The sequence below is a fragment of the Heloderma suspectum genome, chromosome 9 (genome assembly GCF_057233095.1).
Source record: "Heloderma suspectum isolate Gila_16-S chromosome 9, 16-S_ref, whole genome shotgun sequence".
Classification (NCBI taxonomy): Eukaryota; Metazoa; Chordata; class Lepidosauria; order Squamata; family Helodermatidae; genus Heloderma; species Heloderma suspectum.
Window position 1 is genome coordinate 2,075,414 of NC_139466.1, and position 6,096 is coordinate 2,081,509.

The following is a 6,096-nucleotide window of genomic DNA, read 5'->3' on the forward strand; positions in this document are numbered from 1 at the left end:
CAAGTATGCATGATGTATCTTCCCAGAAAGACCTCTCATATGTTTTATCCTCACGGTTCAAGTCGTAGGTCTTAGGTGGGATGGCATCTAGAATGACACACCGAGAAGACACAGACTCCGCAGTCAGAATGCAGACTTTGAAAGAGTAATGAAAAATGGCCATCACATTCCTAAGTTACTCTCATTACTCAAGGCTGTTTTTCAGTTGGGTGGAGAGTCCTACCGAATTTGGAAACTAGTTTGTTGCCTTTGCATTGCTGGAGACTCCTTAGTATTACAGGCAAGAAGCCAGGAAAGAACTATCTGAGAGATGCTCCAGGCTGTCCACCATTTTGACAATGCTGTCAGCGTTGTCTTCGGGAAGCACTTGAGATGCATTGGATTGAAATTTCCTCAGGAGCTCTCAGGGGTTTCCTCCAGTGCCCATAGAAGGTATCACATCGGCCAGTCAGGATGTCTCCGTTCTGCAGGATCAGCACCACCTCGCGTACACCTTGTCAAAGTTGGCCACGTTGTCCTCCGGGTGTTCCACCACCACCTTGGAGAGCAGCTGTATTAGCTGCTGGCGGCGGATGTTGTCCTCACGGAAAGAAGAGATGCTCAGCTGGCCATCCAAGAGGGCCGAGCAGGCACTGAACTGGAACGAGTGCCTGGCCTGATGCTTGGACTCTGGGAAGGGCCTGTTGATGTACTTGGACACTGGAACTCTCAGGAGGATGGTGTGGATGGCGGAGGGCGCCAGAGAGCCAGAATCATTGAGCAGAAGGTTCCTGGCCGAAAGGGCCGCCTCCACCACCCAGTGCATCCCCAAATGGGCTGGATAGCTCTTGAACGCAACATCCTGCTTCTCCAGGAGGAAGTCATGGCTGTGTGCCGACAGGCTGAGCGGCCTGGGCTGGTAGTCGCCATAGAAAGCACTGAAGCCCGTGCAGCCAGGGACGTCGTCCAGGATGAGCGGGTTGGCCTCCAGCCCACGGGCTGCGAGAAGCGCTGCCTCTAGGCCAAGGCAGGTGGCATTGCCAATGTGCAAAGGCTTGGCGGAGGTGGCAGCATTTGCCATGGGTGCCCCTGCCAGAGAGGCCGCAATGGCCAAAGTGTGGCCGCACTGCGCTGCATTCAGGGCCAGGAGCTTGGCTGTGGCAGCGGCACTGCCCACTGTGCCAACCACAGAGGGAGGGTGGAACCTAGGAAGGGAACACCAGGGGCAGTTAGGGTAGCATGAGAGGTGGGGGTGGGGTGCCTTTGATGGAATACGGCATGGGGCTTTGAGCCAGGAGAGTCGTGTTTATGTCTTAGCATGCTGTAACCTACCCTGAGCCACAATTATGGCAGCATTGAAAGACCCACAACTATGTTCAAAGGGACCAGCTGCTTTTTCTGTCCCCTGCATAAATTGGAGGAGTGGAGGCTAGCCCACCCTCCTTGTTAGGCAGTGGCCATCTAAAAATGTGCATGCATTTTAAATACATTGACTGATGCAAATGAGCAATGCCCAGGGGTTTGTTCCCCTCTGAGAGGCAAAAGAGACAGAATTTCTGAAGAGTGGTAAAGCCAACAGGACAAGCGCCGGGCCAACCAAGCTCAGGTAATCAAAAAGTGTGTAAGTTTTTGAGTCACACAAAAGTACTCATCAGGCTGCTGCTCTTCTTGGTGTTTTTGTCTCTGAAATTGTGCCTCTGATTCCATGTATGTTTTGTTAGCTGTTCTGATTACGACTGTAGAATATAAATAATGGCAATGATATTGTTGTTATTGTTGCTGTTAATCCACAAATACCAGAGACAGAAGATTTGCTGGGTTTTCTTCCATAACACTCACTGCCTCCCTTGCTGAGTCTCTCTCTGCAAGTCACCCTCCTTAGTTTCCATTGGGGCCAAAATGACAAAGACTCCCATTGTGTAACACAAACATGTCTGTGCTCATCCACCCACTGAGACCAGCTGCTTGCAAACTACACAGGATCTGAAAAACTGTTACCTCTTGGGAATGTTGTGAGCTTCGTGAGAGAAGCGCAGGAGCCTCCCTTGTACCTCGATGCCCACGTTAAAAGCCAAGAGGAAGTCAAGGCCGCTGGGTCTGGAAGCCACTGGCAACATCTGGGAGGCTGCCAGGAGAGCAGGAACCACAGCCCCAGATGGGTGAGTGGCTGGGTGCCAGGTGTCATCAAAGTCCATGGAATGAGCCTGCAAGGGAGCCAGGAAAGGGGGATCTGTTAAGATCTCTGAGTCTGGCAGTGACTGAAAGTATATCTTGCTTTCAGTTCTGGAATACGCTCTGATGGAGAAAGTGCTTGAATCCTTCTTTTGGAAGGAAGGAAGGAAGGAAGGAAGGAAGGAAGGAAGGAAGGAAGGAGAGGGGAGAGAGAGAGAGAGAGAGAGAGAGAGAAGAAAGTTCATAGCCTTCATGACAATGAGAAGCAGGCTGAGAGCATATTGGTGGTTTCTGCTGGCAGCCTGGCTCTATAAATCCACTTCGGACACAGTGGCACAAGCAAAACAGGTGATGGAAAATGATCTCCTCTCTTCCTACACAACTGGTTCCAGTGATGGCTGCCCAGCCCCCACCCATCCACATTCCTCTCTCCAGAGGGTATAAAGGAGGGGAAATTACTTACTGCCACACCATTGACAAATGCTACCAGAGGAGGAGACAGCTTTAGACCTTTCCTTCCATAGACAGAGCTAATGGGGCTGGATGAGTAAGTTTCCTGACAAGGAGAAAAGAGAACTCAGTGAGAGAAGCAGGGGATATCTGGGGCATTACCTCTCTAGGGGAGCTTGGATCCTCCTACCAAGACACAGGACCGGGGGCAGCCAGGGTGGAAATTAACCTGGCATTGAGAGCAATACCAAATTTCATTTAGGGATGGGGCTGAGGGACGTGTAGCCCTCCAGATGTTGTTGGACTACAACTCCCATGGACAACAACAACAACCTAAAAAAAAGGATGTTGCAGAGTTTGAAAAAGTGCAGAAAAGGCAACTGAAATTACAATAGCTGGGATTGTTTAGCTTGAGGGGAAAAGCGAATAAGTGGAAACATGTTAGAAGTCTACAAAATGATGCATAGTGTAGAGAAAGTGGATAAGGGGATATTTTTCTCCCCCTCACATAATACTAGAACCCAGTGAGGTCATCCCACGAAGCTGATTGGTGGGAGATTCAGCACAGATAAAAGGAAGGACTTCTTCACACAGTGCAGAGCTAAATGATGGAATTCACTTCCACCAGACGCAGTGATGGCCACCAGTTTGGATGGATTTAAAAGGGGATTGGACAAATTCCTGAAAGAGAAGGCTGTCAGTGGCTACTAGTCCTGATGGCTACCTCCAGTATCAGAGGCAGTATGTCTATGGACACCAGTTGCTGGGGAACCTGGGTGGGAGGGTGCTTTTGCGTTCCTGTCCTGCTTGTGGGTTCCCAGTTGACAGCTGGTTGGCCACTATGTGAACAGAACGCTGGACCGGATGGACCCTGGGCCTGATCCAGCCTCAAGGCTCCTCTTATGCTTGTGTGTTCCCATCAATCCTGGCCATTGCTATGCTGGCTGGGGCTGATGGGAGTTGCAGTCCAACAACATCCAGAGGGCTTCATGCTCCCACCTCTGATTTCAGACATGCCTCCCTGTTGTAGGAGTTCAGGCAAAGATGTGCAAAAGAATACGTTAAGCAAATACAAATAAATGAATGAATAAATGTTTATACACAAGAGTCCAGTCCAAGGACAACCTTAATTCTAGAGGAAATATCTGTGCAGGAATTGCGCAGGAAGGAGGATGGACCATTCCTGACTTGTTCTTGTGATGACCAATGGCTTTTAGCAAATGAATTTGACCGGCCAGCTGGCTGACTTGCTCATAACAGCCCTTGCAAGTCCAGTTCCTCCTTGGTTTTGCAAGTGCAGCAGTGGAATTCCTTGACTTGTACCCCCGGCTTCTGCAGTATCAGGAGGCACACAGTAATGGCTGGCGCTGTAAGTCTTACCTGGCCGTACTGCAGCGCAATCTCAAATACGTGGGTTGTGCTGCCCACCAGCCCCACCCCAATGCTGTCCAGGATCATTCGCTTGCTCCGACAACGGACCACCTCAGGGAGGTGATCAGGGCAGATGCCATGGATGAAGGAAGCAAAGCTGCCGGTGACCGTCTCTTCCAACGTGCTCTTTGCCAGGGCTGCCAAGGTAAGACAGGACAGGTGGATGACAGGAAAGGTGCTTGTGTGGTGAATACAGAAGATGTGCCCAAGCACCCTGAATGGCACCACCCTGCTCAGCCAGCCTTATGGGCTGCAATGCAGCCACTCCTGTATAGAAGTGTGGCAGTTGGAAGTTCACTAGAAAGGGGATTAGCAGCACCATAAAGTGCTGTCCATAAGCCCTGCCCAACCCACAAGGAAAAGAGGCATTGGGGCAAACTGTGTGTCCTCATAAAAATGAAGGCACTTCTCCTAGGGCGCATGGTCAGAACAATGAATGGAGTGATGTGCTTCCCCAAAGGTTAGACTCCTCCCCTCCCCAACTGCTGTGATCCCCATAATGACGTTAAGTGCAAAGCAGTCTTTAATGTCCCCTCTTGTTCAGCACCAGTTGGCACTCGTTCTAATATTCAAGGAAGGTGGCAAAGTCTTTACAAAAGGAAGAGACAAACCTTTAGCAGCCGCCTTGTGCAGGTGCCTGGATGCAGCAAAGACCTTTTGGGAGTTCTAGGGGAGAAGCGAAGGCATTCCTGTCACTGAAATGGATGGTGTTGCTGCAGGAACGTTTTCCCCGTTGCTCTATTAGTGCTCCTGAGCTGTTTAAGGACTAGGAAATCAATATATAAAGGGAAAGCAACCTCTCTATGTGAGTAAGCTTGGGTTTGGAGATGCCAGAAAAAAACCCTTCTCAAAACTCCTGACTGGCTGTCCAGGAAGGTTAGTGTTGAAATCGGAAAAAGCAGCATAGAAGAAGATACACGGCATGCTCAGATTGTCAGAGATCAGGAAAAATTCTGAATGGATGATTATGATGACATTAATTTCCCATAAAAGAGTAAATTAAAACTCATGACAGACTCTTATCCAAAGAGGCTCAAATGCACAACAGAAAGCAATGTAACAAGCCATAACAGTAGTCAGATCAAACTCCCTCTTGGTCCTCTGCAAAACCAGAACCATCTCACAATGAAAGACTTAGCCTGCAAATAGCTATTCTCCAGGAGACAGACCGCCTGTACCTGCAGAGTAGCATAGACCATCCTGGTGGCTGGTTCTGCTTCTAGAGTCCTGGGACGTTGCTAGAGACAAGTGTTGCTGGATCTGGTGTGTCTGAAGGACTTGCTGGTGTCAGGATTTATATCTCCCTTGCAAATGGGTTTCAGAGGTGGTGACATCAGCCACAACGTGAGTAGGGGCTCTGGGTGGGGGTGTTTCCTGTTGAGGGACAATTAATTGAAGGGAAACCCTTTTCTTCACCGGAAACAGTGGGGGCAAATAGATGAGAACAATACCTGGAGGGCAGGATTCAAGGAACCCACTGCGAGAAAAATTCCAGAGGTGCCACTGCCAAGAAATGACACAAGCCCATGTACACACCCAGAGCTCCTCCCATTTTCCCAAGGTGATAATAAAAACTGTTTCTTATCAAGAAATGACAGGGAGAAGGAGCAACCTGGTTGCCACTGAGTCCAAATATCTCTCAAAGCAGGTAACTCATAGATCTTACAGCCTGTATCCTATTATATCCATTATCCATTGGCTTATGTTGTTTGGTTTTGTTACTTACATGACTCATGTTTCTCTTGTTTGACTCCTGTTTCTCTTTTTCCTTGAATGTTGTGCCCTGGTGGTCCAACAATTTTGTCCCCATAAGCTCATGAGGAGGAACCAAATCTATGTTGTAGCCAGTTTCCTACAAGGTGTTTTAAATTGCTCAATGTTTTGCAAACTCAGTCTTTGGTCAATAGATTTTGTTATCTTTGAGGCATGCGCTTATGGCATTGAATATTATGGTACATATGAACTGTAATTTAACTCAATAACCAGACTTGCACAACAGGCTTATGGGTATTGGCAAGTGGCAAATACCTGGGTATAGCATTGCTCCAATCTGGTATTGTTGTT

At 48.8% G+C, this 6,096-nt stretch overlaps 1 pseudogene; it reads right to left on the minus strand.

The window, feature by feature from the left end:
• Nucleotides 1-274: 274 nt before the first annotated feature.
• On the minus strand, nucleotides 275-5,842 carry LOC146338312 (cis-aconitate decarboxylase-like; annotated as a pseudogene).
• Between the last annotated feature and the right edge of the window lie 254 nt (nucleotides 5,843-6,096).